General features: G+C 46.4%; 1 long non-coding RNA gene across 4 annotated transcripts in view; it reads right to left on the bottom strand.

Annotated features, from left to right (window-relative positions):
* The window catches only part of LOC129035077 (uncharacterized), a 47,396-nt gene extending 41,561 nt beyond the window's left edge, over positions 1–5,835 (bottom strand). For 3 of the 4 annotated variants that reach the window (XR_008502099.2, XR_008502101.1, XR_008502098.1), the window contains exons 1-3: positions 5,725–5,835; positions 3,606–3,778; positions 2,147–2,256 (exon numbers count right to left, since the gene is read on the bottom strand). This is a non-coding gene — a long non-coding RNA (uncharacterized LOC129035077). The remainder of the gene's footprint in view (positions 1–2,146; positions 2,257–3,605; positions 3,779–5,724) is intronic. The other variant, XR_008502100.1, reaches the window with a different exon arrangement.
* Between the last annotated feature and the right edge of the window lie 12,729 nt (positions 5,836–18,564).

Below are 18,564 nucleotides of genomic sequence, written 5' to 3' on the forward strand. Positions count from 1 at the left end.
ACTGAAAATGGGCCTCCAAGAACCGCCCCACCTGAGTCTCCCCCACTTCCTTCCTGTGTGGGGAAATCAGGGGAAGAGCCCGTAGCGCCTGGTGAGGGCGAGGAAGGTGGCAGAGAATGAAGCCTTGGCCAGAGCAGCAACACCACTGCAGTGACGGGGCCTGGCCGGCAGGGAGCAGCCACCTCTCCTCTTGCTGCCTAAGAGCAGTTGACAAACTGGGTCAATGGTGAAGGCAACAGCGACCAAGACTGACACCCACCACCAAGGCAACAAGATGTCTCCAAGGCCAAGGGGGACGGAGAACAGGAAGCATGGGACAGACCTGGGGCTCATCCAGAGGAGATGAGGGAGCACGGCCCTGATGGAATTAAAATCCTAGATTGACTGAGGAATTACCCTAAAGAAGCTTTGAAACCAGAAGGGTGTCAGTTATCCTAAAGTGCCAAGATGAAGAGTTTTCCACTACTTCATAAGTAAATTGAGTACAGTTATAGAGAAATAATGTTTCATTTTTGCACCTCTGAGATGTCACTGTAAACTTGAAACCCACTACACATTAGAAATCCCAGCCCTCAGGCCAGGCACGGTGGCTCACGCCTGTAATCCCAACACTTTGGGAGGCCGAGGTGGGCAGATCACAACGTCAAGAGATCAAGACCATCCTGGCCAACATGGTGAAACCCCCGTCTCTATTAAAAATACAAAAATTAGCCGGGCATGGTGGTGCAGGCCTGTAGTCCCAGCTACTCAGGAGGCTGAGGCAGGAGAATCACTTGAACCCGGGAGGTGGAGGTTGCAGTGAGCCGAGATCATGCCACTGCACTCCAGCCTGGATGTCAAGGTGAGACTCTGTCTCAAAAAAAAAAAAGAGAAATCCCTGCCTTCCTTTTATGTTCCCAAAATGTTCCCACCACAGAGGCAGCCTTGTACACTGACAATTTGCCTACATTTGGTGGGGTGTGATTGCAAGACCAGGACCAGACAGCAATCAGCACTACTTTGAGCTTCCAGAAATCTAATCTGGGGAAGTATTCAGGCAAGAGATACACTGATCTCTTATAGAGGACACAAAGACATGAACATTGATAGCCCTGTTGTCATCTTAGAAATCATAATTAGGCCAGGTGTGGTGGCTCACACCTGTAATCCCAACACTTTGGGAGGCTGAGGCAGGCAGATCACCTGAGGTCAGGAGTTTGAGACTAGCCTGGCCAACATGATGAAACCCCGTCTCTACTAAAAATACAAAAATTAGGCAAGCTTGGTGGCAGGTGCCTGTAGTCCCAGCTACTCAGGAGGCTGAGGCAGGAGAATCACTTGAACCCGGGAGATGGAGGTTGCAGTGAGCTGAGATCATGCCATTGCACTCCAGCCTGGGAGACAGTGAGACTCCATCTCAAAAAGAAAATCATAATTACTTTCATAATGTGTACTCTAAGGCAATATGATAAGTAGTAGGGTATGTGTTCTTTCCCTCATTTCTCTCCCACTCTTACTCTGACTGGTATCTTGGAAGCAGAAAATTCTAACGCAACATTTGCTATGAGTGTTCTCTTTAAATGTCATCCACAGTGTCCTCACAGACACCAGCCCTGTTTAGCTGGGTGCAGCCGACCAGGTGTTCAACCAGTTTGACTACTCCGCCTCCCTTTGTTAGGCCTCTGAATTATTTATCTCCTGGTATGCGAGTGAGAGACTCAGACTGTGGCTCTACACATGCCCTGGAGCTAAACGTCCTTGTTTGTTTTCTCTTGAGTAATTTCACTTATTCCCCTCTCCCCTCTCTACAAGGAAGCTGCGGTTCACAGGTATCCATGACTATAATGATTCATGAGGAATTGAAATAAAAGCATTACAAACCCTCTAGGTAAAATGAGGACGTTCTTTAAGTTCTATTATAAATTGAGTGTAGCCCAAGAATTCAACGGAGAATAAATAAGAGATTACCGGTTGTCTGGTTAGAGATTAGTGGTTGCCCCCAGGGAATAGCTTGTTGGCTTGTGTGGGCAGCCAGAAAACACGGCAGCCTCAGCTCTGTTTGGAGTTCTTCCTTCAGAGAGGAATTGACTTCCTAGCAATTGATTTCCCCGTGATTGTGGCCGACGCTCACAGAGACCAAACCAAACAGGCTCAGGAAGATTCTTACCGTGGCCAGTGGAGAGCCCGGCCTGGCGGCACCCCTCCTCCCAGGCTTCGCAGCTGCCTTGTGCGCATCCCAAGCAATCTTTGTCAGCATCCCCATGGCCACAAAACTTCCTTTTTTAAAAAATAAAAATAAAAATGTAGTTTAAATGTTCACATGCACATCAGAGCTAACTTATATTACCTTTAAAAATGCTTTTAAATTTTTTAGACTTTATTTAGTGTAAAATTAAGCTTAGCCTTACGCTGCCTCCTTATAGTTTACGTTCTGCCTAAAGCTGTGCTCATGCATAGTTCTGCCTAAAGCTGTGCTCATGCTTAGCCTTACGCTGCCTAAAGCTGTGCACAAGCAGATGACATGTGCACTGTCATCTGACTGGGCGTGTAAACACACGGCTGCCTACTCTTGTGTCAGTCACCGAGTTCTGGCCAAAGGCAGGCAGTTCTTCAAACCATGAACAAACCAGGCAATCGTCGAGCGGTAACCAACCTGGCTCTTTCTGTGCCTCACTTCTGTTTCCTGTACATCCCTTTCCTTTTTCCGTCGATAAATCTTCCTCCACCATGTGCCTAAGCTGGAGCTTCTCTGAACCCATTCTGGTCCAGGGGCTGTCCTACTCACAAATCGTTTTTTGCTCAATTAAACTCTGTTCAAAGTTAAATGCCTCTGTGGTTTTTCTTTTAACATTAGAGACAGGGTCTCACTCTGCCACCCAGGCAGTGGTGCAATCATGGCTCACTGCAGCCTCTATCTTCTAGGCTCAAAAGATCCTCCCACCTCACCTCCCGAGTAGCTGAGACCATAGGCGTACACCACCACACCTGGCTTATCTCTCCTTTGTAATGCCTTATGTTTTCATTTAAAAAAATAGACCCTTAAGGCTGAAAGTTCGTTTAGACTAAACATAGCTTGAGGCCCCTTGACAGCACCCCTGGATGCTGGCCATCCAGTCTCGAATCTGAACGTCTTCAGTGACAGGGAGGTAACTTGCTCCCTCCCAACATAGACTCATCCATTTTTGGGTTGCTCCAATGGAAACCCTTTCTTAGATTGAAGATTCCCTATAATTTACATCGATTGTACCTAATTTCATGCTTTGACACCCCGTGGGATAAATTGCACCCATCTTCCATGTGAAAGCTCTGTAGATAATTGGTGACCACTGTCTGATCGATCCCCCCATGGCCCTTCTTCACGGCCGAGCTCCTGCAGTGGTATCATTCTTCCTCTACCAAGGGGCTGAGAGTGTTTACCACCCCGCTGCTCCCCTCTGAACAGCCTCCAACTTGTCGAGCCCTTTGAAAAGTGTGGTGCACATAGCTTGGCACAGGGCTCAGCTGTGGTCTCTCCAGGGCAGAATGAGGCAGAAGGCTTTGTTGGAAATACCATACATCTATTAATGCAGCCGAGGATTTAATGAGCTTTCTTGGCAACCACATTAAATTACGGCTTTTTTTCTTACCAGCAACTACATATTTGAGTGGTTGGATTTTATAAACCAAGACCAGAGCCTTCCGTTTACCATTATGGACTTTATCTTGTAATATGGGCTGATTCATTCAGACTTTTAGAGATCTTCTGGGGTTTTGATTTTGCCCTTGAATGTATTAGTATTCCACTCATGCTCTGTGTCACCTGCAAATACAACAAGTTTATTTTTGGTCTTTGGCCAAGCCACTGATAAAACAAAAACAAAAACAAAAAAACACAACAACAACAAAAAAACCCTCATGTGGCACGAAAATGCAGAGTCCTGTGGTATTCCAATAAAACCAGTCCTCTGGATTAAAAAGAATCAATTAATTAGCAAACTTTGGCTATGATCCTTCAACCCGTTAAAAACCAACACAATTACCCTATCCCTCAACCCCTGTGAGGACAACATTAGCCATTCTTTACTGCAGCTCATCATCTGACCCCCCTTTCTGCGTGGGAGAATTCCCTACTTCGCGAGTCTGTCAGAAGGCAGAGACCACCTCCTCCCATGAGAAGTGAAACATGTCAGCACCTGGCTTTCCCAGCTCCCTCCATAGCTAAGGTGTGGGCATATGATCTGGGCTCCACCAAATAGAGGCATCGGGCTGAACTTTGACTCAGGAGCTGGAGAGGCAAAAAAGTTGGGACTTTAAGGACTCCATTCTGGCAGAGGATGGGGACAGCTTTATACCCTTTTCAGGACACCAGGGTTAGTGTTAGCCGTGTCAGCAGGGCAAACCTTGGTGTTCATGCCGATGTTGACAAGCTGTCGTGTCCTCCAAAGACCAGGGCTGTGATTGTGGATGCGGCTCTGCATCCAAAATCCATAAGTCACATATCAGATTTAGGATATCTGAGCCTGATTGTCTGGCCCTTCTGGAGAGCTGGTAAACTTCCCTATATCCTTGAATAAAATCCCTCTTCTGTTTAAACTCACTAGAATTTGTTTCTGTTCTTTGTGACCTAAAAGCTGCGAGTGATACTCTGCCTCTGTACCTTATCCCCAGGGGACCCAAGCAACTATGTCAGTTTCCTTTCTGAAGTGTAGAGGGACCATATCCATCTTGTATCTCTAAGTTTGCCAGTGGAGTAATCCTATCAGAAAAGGAGATGGAATCAGGCTAACACAATTTGCCTTTAGTGACATGGGGCTGACTATAATCACTGCCTCCTGGTTTCTAAGAGCTCAGAAACCACCTTCTAGCATTCTCTTCAAGACTCTCACCAAGAATCAATCTGAAGCTTACTGATCTACAGGTCATAGAATCCACCTTCTTTTTCTTTTTGAAAATTAGAATTATGTATTTCCCATGTCTGTGGCGCGGTTATTTTTCATGATTCCTAGAGATCATCCAAAAGATTTCCCAACCACCTCCACAAATTCCTTCCAATATTCTCATACAATCTCCTCATAGGTTTGATTTGTTCTTTTTGATTTGAAAAATGTTCTTTTTTGAGAAGACAGAAGCAAAGCAAGAGTTAAGGAATTCCATGTTCCGTGTTATGTTTGAATATTGCGTCGTCCAGTTGACACTACAGACATTCCTCAGAACCTGTCTTAGCCCTGCAGACAAAGGCGAGGCATAGCCCATCTCTCTGCAATTTCAATATCTAAACCCAAACCCCATGCCCTCCAGTCTAAATACACTGCCTTAGTCCATTTGGGCTGCTATAACAAAATACCTTAGACTGGGTAATTTATAAAAGCAGAATGTGGCCGGGTGCGGTGGCTCACCCCTATAATCCCAGCACTTTGGGAGCCTGAGGCAGGCAGATCAGTTGAGGTCAGGAGTTCAAGACCAGCCTGGCCAACATGGCGAAACCCCATCTGTACTAAAAATACAAAAATTAGCGGGGCGTGGTGGTGGGTGCCTGTAATCCCAGCTACTCTGGAGGCTGAAGCTGGAGAATAGTTTGAACCTGGGAGGTGGAGTTTGCAATCCCAGCTAATCTGGAGGCTGAAGCAGAATAGTTTGAACCTGGGAGGTGGAGGTTGCAGTGAGCCGAGACTGCACCACTGCGCTCCAGCCTGGATGACAGAGCGAGACTCCATCTCAAAAAAAAAAAAAAAAAAAAAAAAAAAAGTGCGGAATTTTATTGCTCACAGTTCTGAAGGCCGGGAAGTTCAACATCAAGGTGTCACCGGATTCGGTGCCTGGTGAGGGCCCTCTGCTTCATACAGGGCACCTTCTTGCTGCATTCTCACATGGCGGAAGGAGAAAAGGGGCAAGCAAACTCCCTCAGGCCTCTTTTATGACGGGATTATTCCCATTCACGAGGGTTCTGCCCTCATGACTCAACAGCCCCACCTCTTAAAGGCAAAACATTGGAGATTCGATTTCAACAGATGAGGGAGTCTCTGAGCCTACTCTAGCTCGGAAGGCTACCTGTAAAAAAAAAAAAAAAACAAGAAAAGAAAAAAAAAAAGATTTCAACATGTGAATTTTGGAGGGATGCAAACATTCAGACCATAGTGCTGTCATTGAATATAGTATGTGCCTTATGAATGTTAGTGGCATAAAGCTAACAAAAGGCTATAACTTATCCCAGGCATACCTGCTTGACTTTTGAACCTCATTTCTGTCACTGTACACTTACAGCCTATCATAAAAAATATTAATGATCACATAAAAGGTGGTTTATATGATCCAGGTCTTATTTAGTATCATTAGACATCACTGTTAGTCTCATTTAATATAGTTAACTTATACTTGGCCAAAAAAGCATTGCAGGCCAGATGTGGTGGCTCACACATGTATCCTAGAACTTTGGGAGGTCAAAACAGGAGGACTACTTGAGCCCCAGGAGTTCAAGACCAGCCTGAGCCACGTAGTGAGACCCTGTCTCCACAAAAAATTAAAATCAAAAAAGCGTTGCAGGCCAGGCACAGTGGCTCACGCCTGTAATCCCAGCCCTCTGGGAGGCTGAGGTGGGCAAATCACCTGAGGTCAGGAGTTCGAGACCAGCCTGACCAACATGGAGAAACCCTGTCTCTACCAAAAATACAAAATTAGACAGGCGTTGTGGCACATGCCTGTAATCCCAGTTACTCGGAGGCTGAAGCAGGAGAATCGCTTGAACCTGGAGGCAGAGTTTGCAGTGAGCCAAGATCGCGTCATTGCACTCCAGCCTATGCAACAAGAGCGAAACTCCGTCTCAAAAACAAACAAACAAACAAACAAAAAAGCATTGCAATATTATTCCAAATTGTTTTTTAAAAATCACAAGTCTTAAAATCATAATTTTTTTTTTGAGACGGAATCTCGCTCTGTCCCCCAAAGTTCTGGGATAACTCCCAAAGTTCTGGGATAACAGGCTGGAGTGTAATGGCGCAATCTCAGCTCACTGCAACCTCTAGCTCCGGGGTTCAAGCGATTCTTCTGCCTCAGCCTCCTGAGTAGCTGGGATTACAGGCATGCACCACCACGCCCAGCTAATTTTTGTACTTTTAGTGGAAACGGGGCTTCACCATGTGACCAGGCTGGTCTCGAACTCCTGAGCTCAAGTGATCTGCCAGCCTTGGCCTCCCAAAGTGCTGGGATTATAGGCATGAGCCACTGTGCCCGGCCTATTTTTTAGTTCTAAAGCATGCGTATGTTCAATACTCAGTTGCTTTAACTAAAGGTTTCATTTTTCTATTCACTCAAACAAGTCTCTCTGAGATGGCTACTTTGTAGAAGGCACGTTCTCTAACTCTGCCTGCTTTTCAATTCAGCCCAGCAGCATTCTTTCATGAGAACTAAGTTGTTAGACTGTTTGGTGTCCTGGAAGTGTTAAGTGACTCCGAGATGTGGAGAATTTAAGACACCGTGAAGTGACCAGGGCTCCTTGGTGGAACTCAGTTTTTTCTTCTGCTTCAGCGGCTGGGTTCCATGAAGCGCTCCAGAAGAATTCTCCATACAGCACACCCAGAATGCCTCTTTTTCTTCTAAATTCCCAATGAAATGACCTCAAGAAACCTGGTTTAAAAAACCATATCTACATATATGTTTTGAGATGGGGTCTCACTCTGTTGCCCAGGCTGGAGTACAGTACTGCAATCACAGTTCACTGCAGCCTCAACCTCCAGGGCTCAAGTGATCCTCCTGCCTCAGCCTCCCAAGTAGCTAGGACTATAAGTGTGTGCCACCACGCCAGGCTAAATTTTGTATTTTTTGCAGAGACAGGGTTTCACCATGTTGCCCAACCTGGTCTTGAACGCCTGGGCTCAAGCAATCTGCCCACCTTGGCATCCCAAAGTGCTGAGATTACAGGCGTGAGCCACCACACCTGGCCTAAAAAACATATACATTTTGATATAAATGTTCCAAAGTGTGTGTGTGTCTGTGTGTATTTTAAAACCTATTTAATTCCTGGTAGGTGAGGGATAATGTCATTCACATGACTGAAACTTAGATTGAGGCCAAGATCAGAGGGAAGGACCAGCCAGGTCATGATCCATTGCACTGGAGGGAAGAATCCTGCCTTTGAGAAGGGAGGCACCCTCAGAAGGAGCCTACTGATCTCTCTGGTTGGGGTGAGGTGGGGTAAGGCTGAGAGGAGGCCATGGGCCGTTGGAACCATCCCAGAACCATCCCACTGATGCCTCTTAGCTTCCTGGATGCCAGATCCCATGCCAGGGAGACCTTGCTGACGTGCTTGGGCTTACCCTGAGCATAGACGGGCTGCTGAACGAGTCACGTCCCTCTCAACCCAGGCTTTCAGGAGGGCAGCTGCATAGGTAGAGAAAGGCCAGCACCCTGGATAATTTCAGATGGGCTTGAGGCATGTGTGTGATGGGTGCCTTTTAAAGTAGCACCCTACCAGAAATGAACTTTGTGTCATCTCCTTCTTGGTAAGAATGGAAGAGGTGACCCTCCCTTGCAGGAGTAGGTCAAGGATCCACATTGTCTGGAGAAAAGGGGCAAACTCACAAGACACTTTGGGCTTTCAGGGTTTAAGAAGACATCTGCTCAGTTCCCAGGAGAGTAGATTCCTGGAGAGCGGGTGTGGGGGATGGTCTTGGTCCACAGGGTGGTGAGAATCAGAGTGGGAGATCATCCCAAGCCGGGCTCCTGGTGGCACTGCTGCATCCTGCAGGTTCAGGCGGTATCATTCCCTCAGAAGCCAGAAGGAATGGTGTTCTCTGCGGTGGTACAGAGTTGGGTCCCATTTCCTGGGGTGAGTTATGCCCCTGGGGTGAATGTACTTATGATGAAAGAGTTGGTTCCTAAGAGATAGAACACTCTGAGCTTGGGCCTAGTAGGGAGTGAGGTCCCAGCAGCCAAGCCCGGTTGTAGGCAGTCGCTGTTTCCAGACAGAACTGCTGCAAAAGGGCTTGGTTCTAGCCTAAATGCTACAGCAGGGAAAGAAGACACAAAATTCAGAGGCAGGCCAGCATGGTGGCTCATGCCTGTAATCCCAGCACTTTGGGAGGCCGAGGCAGGAGGATATCTTGAGCCCAGGAGTTTGAGACCAGCCTGGGCAACATAGTGGGACCCTGTCTCTATAAAACAAACAAATAAAAAACCACCACCAACACAACAACAAAATCCAGAGGCAGATGCAACCCCTATCCTAGCCCCTTTTACTGAGAAGACCCAAACACTCCCAACTCCTTATCCACTGGTACCACCATGACTCTCTGCCACCCTACACCCATGAGCTGACAAGGAATTGAAGGAGTTTGACTCAAAATTCCTGGACCAATTTAGCTGACCTCTTCCTTGACTGAGAGAAAGGCAACGTGAAAGGTCTTCACCTAAATGTCTCTGGGCAGTTAGACTGGAAGAGATGGCAGCACAAATGCTGAGATCAGCTTCTGTAGGAGACACTGCCTCTCCTGAATGCCCTTGGCCACGAGGTGAGTTCTGGGCTTTGTCCAGCTCCAGGCTCAGGACATGACTTGATGACCCCAGGCTCTATGCCTCAACTCCTCTCCACCCTAATTATACATAGACATGGGACCAAGCCCATCTGGACCCAACCAAGCTATGAGGAAACTCTTGGACGCATGAGAAGGAGAGCACTGGGGCATTTCAGCAAGACTGACATCTAAATTTTCTGCCCTTATAGGGAGGAGGTTCTTGAACACTTGCTCCTTGGGGGTAAAATGAATCCAATTATTCCTACAAGAAAACGTTAGGTCCAAAGAATATGGTTGCCTTTGGTATTAACAACTTTCCACCTGCACTTATCTTTATCTGTAAGGTGTCGCTCACACCTGTAATCCCAGCACTTCGGAAGGCCAAGGCGGGCGGATCATGAGGTCAGAAGAGATCGAGACCATCCTGGCTAACATGGTGAAACACCGTCTCTACTAAAAATACAAAAAATTAGCCTGGCGTGGGGGCGGGCACCTGTAGTCCCAGCTACTCGGGAGGCTGAGGCAGGAGAATGATGTGAACCCAGGAGGCGGAGCTTGCAGTGAGCCGAGATCGTGCCACTGCACTCCAGTCTGGGCGACAGAGTGAGACTCCATCTCAAAACAAAAACAAAAACAAAAAACAAAAAGAAAACGACAATAAATCTAAATATGGCTGGGCGCGGTGGCTTACCCCTGTAATCCCAGCACTTTGGGAGGCCGAAGCAGGTGAATCACCTGAGGCCAGGAGTTCCGACCAGCCTGACCAATATGGTGAAACCCCGTCTCTACTAAAAATACAAAAATGAGCCGTGTGTGGTGGCAGGTGCCTGTAGTCCCAGCTACTCAGGAGGCTGAGGCAGGAGAATTGCTTGAACCAGGGAGGGAGACACTGCAGTGAGCCAAGATTGCACCACTGCACTCCAGCCTGGGTGCCAGAGTGAGACCCGTCTCAAAAAAAAAAAAAAAATCTAAATACTTCCCTTCCCCCTAAGGTTGGCAGCAGCATCCACACCATTCTAGAGGAACACTTTTTTTTTTTTTTTTTTTTGAGACGAAGTCTCTCTCTGTCCCCCAGGCTGGAGTGCAGTGGCACAATCTTGGTTCACCGCAACCTCTGCCGCCCAGGTTCAAGCAATTCTCCTGCCTCACCTCCCGAGGAGCTACAGGGATGCACCACCACGTCTAGCTAAATTTTGTATTTTTAGTAAAGATGGGGTTTCACCATGTTGGCCAGGCTGATCTCGAACTCCTGACCTCATGATCCACCTGCCTCGGTCTCCCAAAGTGCTGGGATTACAGGCATGAGCCACTGCGCCCCGCCTTTTTTTTTTTGAGTTGGAGTTTTGCTCTTGTTGCCCAGGCTGGAGTGCAATGGCATGATCTCAGCTCACCACAACCTCGGCCGCCCGGGTTCAAACGATTCTCACCTGCCTCAGCCTCCCAAGTAGCTCGGATTATAGGCATGCGCCACCACGCCCAGCTAATTTTGTATTTTTAGTGGAGAGGGGTTTTCTCCATGTTGATCAGGCTGGTCTTGATCTCTTGACCTCGTGATCCGCCCACCTCGGCCTCCCAAAGTGCTGGGATTACAGGCATGAGTCACCACACCTGGCCAAGGACACATCTTAATTCCCTATGATCAGATACGCACAGACTCCCTTCTTTAAGAATAAGCAAGATCACAACAGACAAAAAATCAGCCAGGATGGTGGCTCACGCCTATAATCCCAGCACTTAGGTAGGCAGAGGCAGGAGGATCACTTGAGCCCAGGAATTCAAGACCAGCCTGGGCAACATAGCAAAACCCCATTATCCACAAAAGCGGGGGAAAAGTCAACAGACACAGGAAAAGATTGAACAGTGCAAAGCCGACCAATCTGAAACACCAGACTAATTGGCCCGTTTCACAGACTACTGCAAGAAATTGGAGAAATGCTTAGAAAACGTTCACTTTGTATTATCTGTGAATAATTACAGAAGAGAGAGAGGGAGACACTGCAGGTGGGCCTCCCTCTGTGGCTTCCTCATAGATGCCTGAGTCACCCACAAGCAGAGGAGCAGGGCTGGGCGCGGGTATCCGAGCTGGCGGCAAGACCGCATGGGAGAGCCCCACCCTCCACGCTGCCTGACACTGCATAGGTGGCGACCCTGTGGCATCTCTGACCGTCCCTTTCTTTTTCATGGTTGTGTGTGATAACTGATCAACCCGGAACGGAAGGAACAGGTGGGAAATGTACAAGCATGGGTCACGGGGTTGAGGGGCCAGACCTTGAGTCACATCAGATAACGCGCCCGTCCCAGGTCTCCCAGCCCACGGTGAAGCCAGCACTGTGAGGGCAGCTTTAGCCTCCCAGCGTTTACACACAGGAACATGCTTTGCAATTTGAGACACACAAATCTGTGGTCTGGACTTGCTATCTTTGAGGATCAGCAAAGAATTGTCTGGCTCCCGGGATGTTTTTGTGCTGCAAAGCAGAAACACAAACAGTTCTGGGTACTTCTCCATTTTGTCCTGTCAGGAAGGAAACATTTTTAAAAGTCACCCCATGTTCATGATTTTGAGAAATCCCCAGCAGAGTTAATAGACATCACAAGAACTGCAGAATCAACAACAATGTGTGTTTCTTTCCTCTCTGTGGCCATGTGCCCAGAGTGAGAAATGTAATATAAGAAGCAGAGAAAATTAGAGATGGAAAAAATCACAGAGAGGGAATGACCGGCCAAGATGTGAATCCAAATAGCAAATGGAGATGCTTGTAAGCATTCACAGCAGCAAGCACTTGCCGAAATTGCTACTCATACCAGGGGTGTAAGTTCTCCACACACAATTATATGAACAGCACAGTAGGTGAGGTGATATGGGACGATTCTCAGAAATGATCTGCTCTTATTTTGCACAAGAAAAATCAATGTAAGGAAAACATTGTCATATTTATCCATCAAATGTCATGCAGTGTTCAATGAGATTTTTATATGATTTTAAAGACATCCTTTTTATATGTCAGTCCTTTTTATATGTAAATCCTGCCAGCAGGATTTACACATCATTGCACACATTATAGTGAGAACACAGAAATTTTATTTTAACTCTGGTTGGGTCTACAAGATCTTTGCATTCTTTTCCTGAAGAAAAATAGCTTTTTTTTTTTTTTTTTTTTTTTTTTTTTTTTTTTTTTTAACAGAAGAGGGGAAAGGGCCAGGATGGCTGCCAAGAACTTCTTGGTTTGGTTCCAAAGCATTTTGAGCAGAATCTCTCAAAATGTCAAATGTAACATCCCGTTCAGGGATTCAGTGGGATTGTTGGTGATGTGAGAAGAGATTGGGAAATAGAAAGTTCTTTCTCGGTTCTTCTCTCTGCTATAGTAGAGACTGTTGACTTCTGATTTTGGAAACTCCTCTGTTAGCTTCAGGACTTATTCTGATCCTCTCTTCCTACCCTGTTACCAAAGGAAAAAAAAAAAAAAGCTTCTATGACAGTCCTCTTCATGACGCAGTTAACTCTCTGGGAGTGTTTCCAAACCACAGCCATTGGTCATTGGCTTGTCCACCTACATATACCCCTTTTCCTTAAGGTAAGGAGTTCAAGATCACCCAACTGGTATTTTTCTGTCACCCTACTTTAACTTAAGATTCATATTTTCAGCTGCCTATAAGACATTTACATTTTAAACTCCTGTCATCATTTCAAACTCAACATTTCCAAAATAAAACATACTATCTTGACCTGGAAATACACTTCCCATACAACTTCTGGATCCCTCCCCAAGAACCCCAGCATGCCACCACTTTTTTTTTTTAACAGAGTTTTGCTCTGTTGCCCAGGCTGGAGTGCAGTGGCATGACCTTAGCTCACTGCAACCTAGACCTGTTGGGCTCATTGTCCTCCCACCTCATCTACCCAAGTAGCTGGGACTGCAGGCACAAGCCAGCATGCCCAGCTTTTTCTTTTTTTTTTTTTTTCTTTTGTAGAGATGAGAGTCTCCCTATGTTGCCCAGGCTGTTCTAGAATTCCTGGGCTCAAATCATCTTCCTGTCTCTGTCTCTCAAAGTGCTGGGATTACAGGTGTGAGCCACCATGTCCAGCCTGCATCCTTTTCTTTTTTTTTTTTGAGACAGAGTCTCGCCCGTTCGCCCAGGCTGGAGTGCAGTGGTGCGATCTCAGCTCACTGCAACCTGCGCCTCCCGCATTCAAGCAATTCTCCTCCCTCAGCCTCCCGAGTGGCTGGGACTACAGGCGCCGGCCACCATGCCCAGCTAATTTTTGTATTTTTAGTAGAGACGGGGTTTCACCATGTTGGCCAGGCTGGTCTTGAACTCCTGACCTCTTGATCCACCTGCCTCTGCCTCCGCCTCCCAAAGTGCTGGGATTACAGGCGTGAGCCACCACACCCGGCCTCTGCTTGGCTTTTATGACTTGCCAGCCTCTGGCCCTCAGCCAACTACGAAATATACACATTTTCTGCCTTAGTCATGGGTTTTCCATCTCCTCACATGGGTGCCTGCCTGATGTCTGCTGCTGAGCCACTGTGCTTGTGGTCCTGTCCCCAGCATGTCCTTTGCTTTCTGATACCTATCAAAAATTTCTCCTTGCTTCATTGCCCAGGTCTCATCACTTTTCCATCAAAAGGCTACTCATGCCCTCCTTGACCTCCCTCTCTTCTGAGCTCGTATTATATTTGTAGTCTCCACCCTTATTGGGTTGATACATTGTCTTCCAATATTTCTTATGATTTTGAGTATGTATTTTCTTCTGAATCAGACTGTAATCTCCTTGAGGGCAGAGACAATGTTTTTCATTTCTTTCTTCTTCTTATCCCATCTTTTTGATATCCTACTCATTTTCCTTATCCCACATTTTACCTGTTTTTATTTTTCCCATTTGTGCTGTGTATGTTCTTGTAAGCCATCCTCAAACATACGCAAAACAAAAAGTATTTCTTTTTTTTTTTTTTTTTTTTTCTGAGATGGAGTCTCACTCTGTCCCCCAGGCTGGAGTGCAGTGGCGTGATCTCAGCTCACTGCAACCTCTGCCTCCCAGGTTCAAGCAATTCTCCTGCCTCGGCCTCCTGAGTAGCTGGGATTACAGGTGTGTGCCACCACGCTTGGCTAATTTTTGTATTTCTAGTAGAGATGGGGTTTTGACATGTTGGCCAGGCTGGTCTTGAACTCCTGACCTCAAGTGGCCCACCTGCCTTGGCTCCCAAAGTGCTAGGATTACAGGCATGAGCCACCACACCCAGCTCACAATACCTTTTATTGTATTAGCCAAACACAAAATGGATTGTGAGAACTCACTCAATAAATCTGTAATTGGTTTTTAAATATAATAGGATAGAACTCAGGTGTATTAATTTTAGGCAAATAAAAAGTATATTTCAGCCCTTTAAGAATCTGAATCTAGCCAGGCGCAGTGGCTCACGCCTGTAATCCCAGCACTTTGGGAGGTCGATGCAGGTGGATCATTTGCGGTCAGGAGTTCGAAACCAGCCTGGCCAACATGGTGAAACCCTGTCTCTACTAAAAATACAAAAATTAGCCGGGCGTGGTGGTACACACCTGTAATCCCAGCTACTTGGGAGGTCTGAGGCAGAAGAATTGCTTGAACCTGGGAGGCAGAGGTTGCGGTGAGCTGAGATCGCGCCATTGCACTCCAGCCTAGGCGACAGAGTGAGACTCTGTCTCAAAAAAAAAAAAAAAAAAAAAAAAAAAAAAAGTCTGAATCTAAATGGAATAATTTGTCTTTTCCCCACACTGATTCAGCTGTGATGTCCTCTTTTATCATTCCAGAATCCTGATCATGACTCGGTTACGACTAAAACTAAAGAGATAGAAAAGGCCAAAACAAACTACAAAAACAAAAACAAAAAAACAATGGCCGGGAGCAGTGGCTCAAGTCTGTAATCCCAGCACTTTGGGATGCCAAGGTGGAAGGACTGCTTCATCCCAGGGCAGCATGGCAAAACCCAGTCTCTACAAAAAATTTTAAAAAAAATGAGCAGGGCATGATGGCATGTGCCTGTCACCCCAGCTACTCAGGAGGCTGAGGTGGGAGGATTGTTGAGCCCCAGAGGTCAAGGCTGCAGTGAGCTGCCTGGGCAACAGAATGAGACTCTTTCTTTTTTTTTTTTTTTTTTTTAAAAAAAGGCTTTTCAGATGGGAATTTATGGGGAGTAGTTGAGAATACCATTTCTGGATGAGGACACTTGAAATATTCCTCCAGACACCCAGCTCCATTACCAACACCACCACTGAAGAGTGTTGGGGGCTGGGGAGCAGAAGAGAGGAGGGTAGGGCCGGCAGAGATGTAGACATAGGGAGACAGACAGGGAGAAGGTGAGATAAGGGAGAAATAGAAGAAATAATCCGAAACATAGGGCTTTTTTTTTTTTTTTTTTTTTTGGAAGAAATGCAAAAATGCATTCTCTGGCATAAGGAAGAGTTTAAGGGTAAGATTTTGATTTTAAATGTTTTGAGGCCATTTTCTTTAGGCCTAACTGGGTAGATTGAGATGGTGGGAGAGATTATTACAGCTTTCTCACAGGAAGCCTTTCCTTTGCGATACCCTCTTCTTGAAAGCTTCACTCACTTCGGTTTTATTATAGGGAATGACTGATAATATGCCAATCCCACACATCTGTCTCAGTGGGTAAATAAATCACAGGAAAGAAGCATTTTGGTTTAAAGGGTAGAAATTCCAGCCCGACTTTGATTTCTGCAATCATCAGCACATCATAGGAATCCCACAATTGCTACCCCAGTAGAATGGGTAGTGCCAGCTATATATGGAGGCTGCCTTATTGCCATGGTGGCCTGTGTGACAGAGGGAGGCAGGCAGCTCACACCTCCTCAGCCCCGCAGGAGCTCAGCAATTCCTTTCCAGGCAGGAATGAAGGAAGGATCCTTCACTCCTCACCTGGGAATTGTGTCCTTGCAGGTTGCTATTTTTCACGGGCTTGGCTGCTTGAGCACCATGGGGGCCCACATAACACATGAACCACTTTTCAGCACCATGTCTCTTAAATTATTCTCTGTGTCCATCTTTATTTACTGTACAGAGATGGTTTCAACAAACAAGGTGGTCTCATTTGATATGGAGTTAAAGCCAGCAGTTGCTTTGCACAGAAGATCCACAGATTTGGTGGTGCTGTTATCTTTTAATGTTTATCTAAAACATAAAAGGGATTTTACTCATGGGATCCTCACCCACACCCCCCAGTTCTCAGTTAGAATCTGTTTTTAACAGGAACTCTTACTAAACCTTGGTAAGAAAGGAAAAAAAGAAAGAGGAGTTACAAATTATGACTCCAGGGGCTGGCTGAATTAGCTTATATTAGAGAATGAGCTGGCGGTAAAGTATCAGTCTTTACTGTGTTTCTGCCTCTAGGGAGTTTGTTGAATGTACTTTTGCGATATAATTTATAAGGAAATTGGTTTTACCCAAAAGGACGTTTTTGCTTTATGTCTTGTAGCACCGCTGAGTGCTTAGAAAAAAGGAGAAGGTAATTCCATTAAGCTTTCAATTTTCGCTGGCAAAAGAAATGAACTAGATGTGATTGGAAAGATAAGGCACTGGCCTTCACTTGAATGACCTTGTTACAGGGGTTGGGGAATAAGAAGCATGGCCTTTGTTCCAGAGATGTCATTTCATGTTTAATTAGAGGGCCAGAGTGCCATTTTTCTTCTTTATAAGCCCCAATCTCACTCTGCTGAGAAAATGTCCATTAAGTTCACAGTAGGCGGATCATCGGATCATCGTCCTAACAACTTTGGGAGTCATGTGCTCACGCTGGTGACCCTTCATGACCCGGCATGGGCAGACCGGGCGCGGTGGCTCACGCCAGTAATCTCAGCTCTTGGGAAGCCGAGGTGGGCGGATCATCTGAGGTCTGGAGTTCAAGACCCCCCAGCTTGGGCAACATGGCGAAACCCCGTTTCTACTAAAAATACAAAAATTAGCCGGGCGTGGTGGCAGATGTCAATAGTCCCAGCTACTTGGGAGGCTGAGGCAGGAGAATCGCTTGAACCTGGGAGGTGGAGGTTGCAGTGAGCCGAGATCATGCAGTGGCACTCCGGCCTGGGCGACAGAGCAAGATTCCATCTCAAAAAAAAGAAAAGAAAAAAGAGCACGGTCAATGTTAAAATCGAGATATGCATGGAAGAGACAGGCCTGGTGTTTGGGAAAGTGCAGATCACCCTTTCATGGAAGTCAGCAGTCCATTCAGCCAAACCAAAAGGTTTCAGTAGAATTCCCCAATTCTCTTATTGAATCCACTCTCTTCATCTATTTTTTGAAGGATATGAGGCAAAAGAAACTTCAAAATTAAATAAATTGGCTGAGCGCAATGCTCACACCTGTAATCCCGGCACTTTGGGAGGCCAAGGCAGGAGGATTGCTTGAGCCCAGGAGTTTGAGACTAGCCTTGGCAATATGGCGAGACCCAGTCTCTACAAAAAATTAGCTAGGGCGTAGTGACATATGCCTGTAGTTCTAGCTACTCAGATGGCTGAAGCAGGAAGATCACTTGAGCCCAGGAGTTTGAGGCTGCAGTGAGCCGTGATGGTGCCACTGCACACTAGCCTAGGCAACACAGAGAAACCCTATATCAAAAATAAGTAGGATGGGCATGGTGGCTCACGCCCGTAATCCCAGCACTTTGGGAGGCTGAGGCGGGCAGATCACGAGGTCAGATCAAGACCATCCTGGCCAACATGGTGAAACCCCGTCTCTACAAAAAATACAAAAATTAGCTGGGTATGGTGGTGTGCGCCTGTAGTCCCAGGTACTCGGGAAGCTGAGGCAGGAGAATTGCTTGAACCTGGGAGGCAGAGGTTGCAGTGAGCCAAGATTGTGCCACTGCACTCCAGCCTGGCGACAGAGCGAGACTCTGTCTTAAAGAGAAAAAAAAAGTCAATAAAATTAAGGAAATAATCTCTGTTGCTCAAACTTAAGATGTTTTCATGTATCTGGTAGAGTTTCTAACACAATCAAGTTCTAAACTGGTGCCTCCAAATGAGAAGCTGGATACAGGACTGCAATGCTGTGTTTTTGTTTTTCCCTTTTTGTGGGTGATCACTTAAAAATAGAGTTTTGGGAAGGCAT

This window comes from Pongo pygmaeus, chromosome 3 (assembly GCF_028885625.2).
Source record: "Pongo pygmaeus isolate AG05252 chromosome 3, NHGRI_mPonPyg2-v2.0_pri, whole genome shotgun sequence".
In the NCBI taxonomy this organism is placed as follows: Eukaryota; Metazoa; Chordata; class Mammalia; order Primates; family Hominidae; genus Pongo; species Pongo pygmaeus.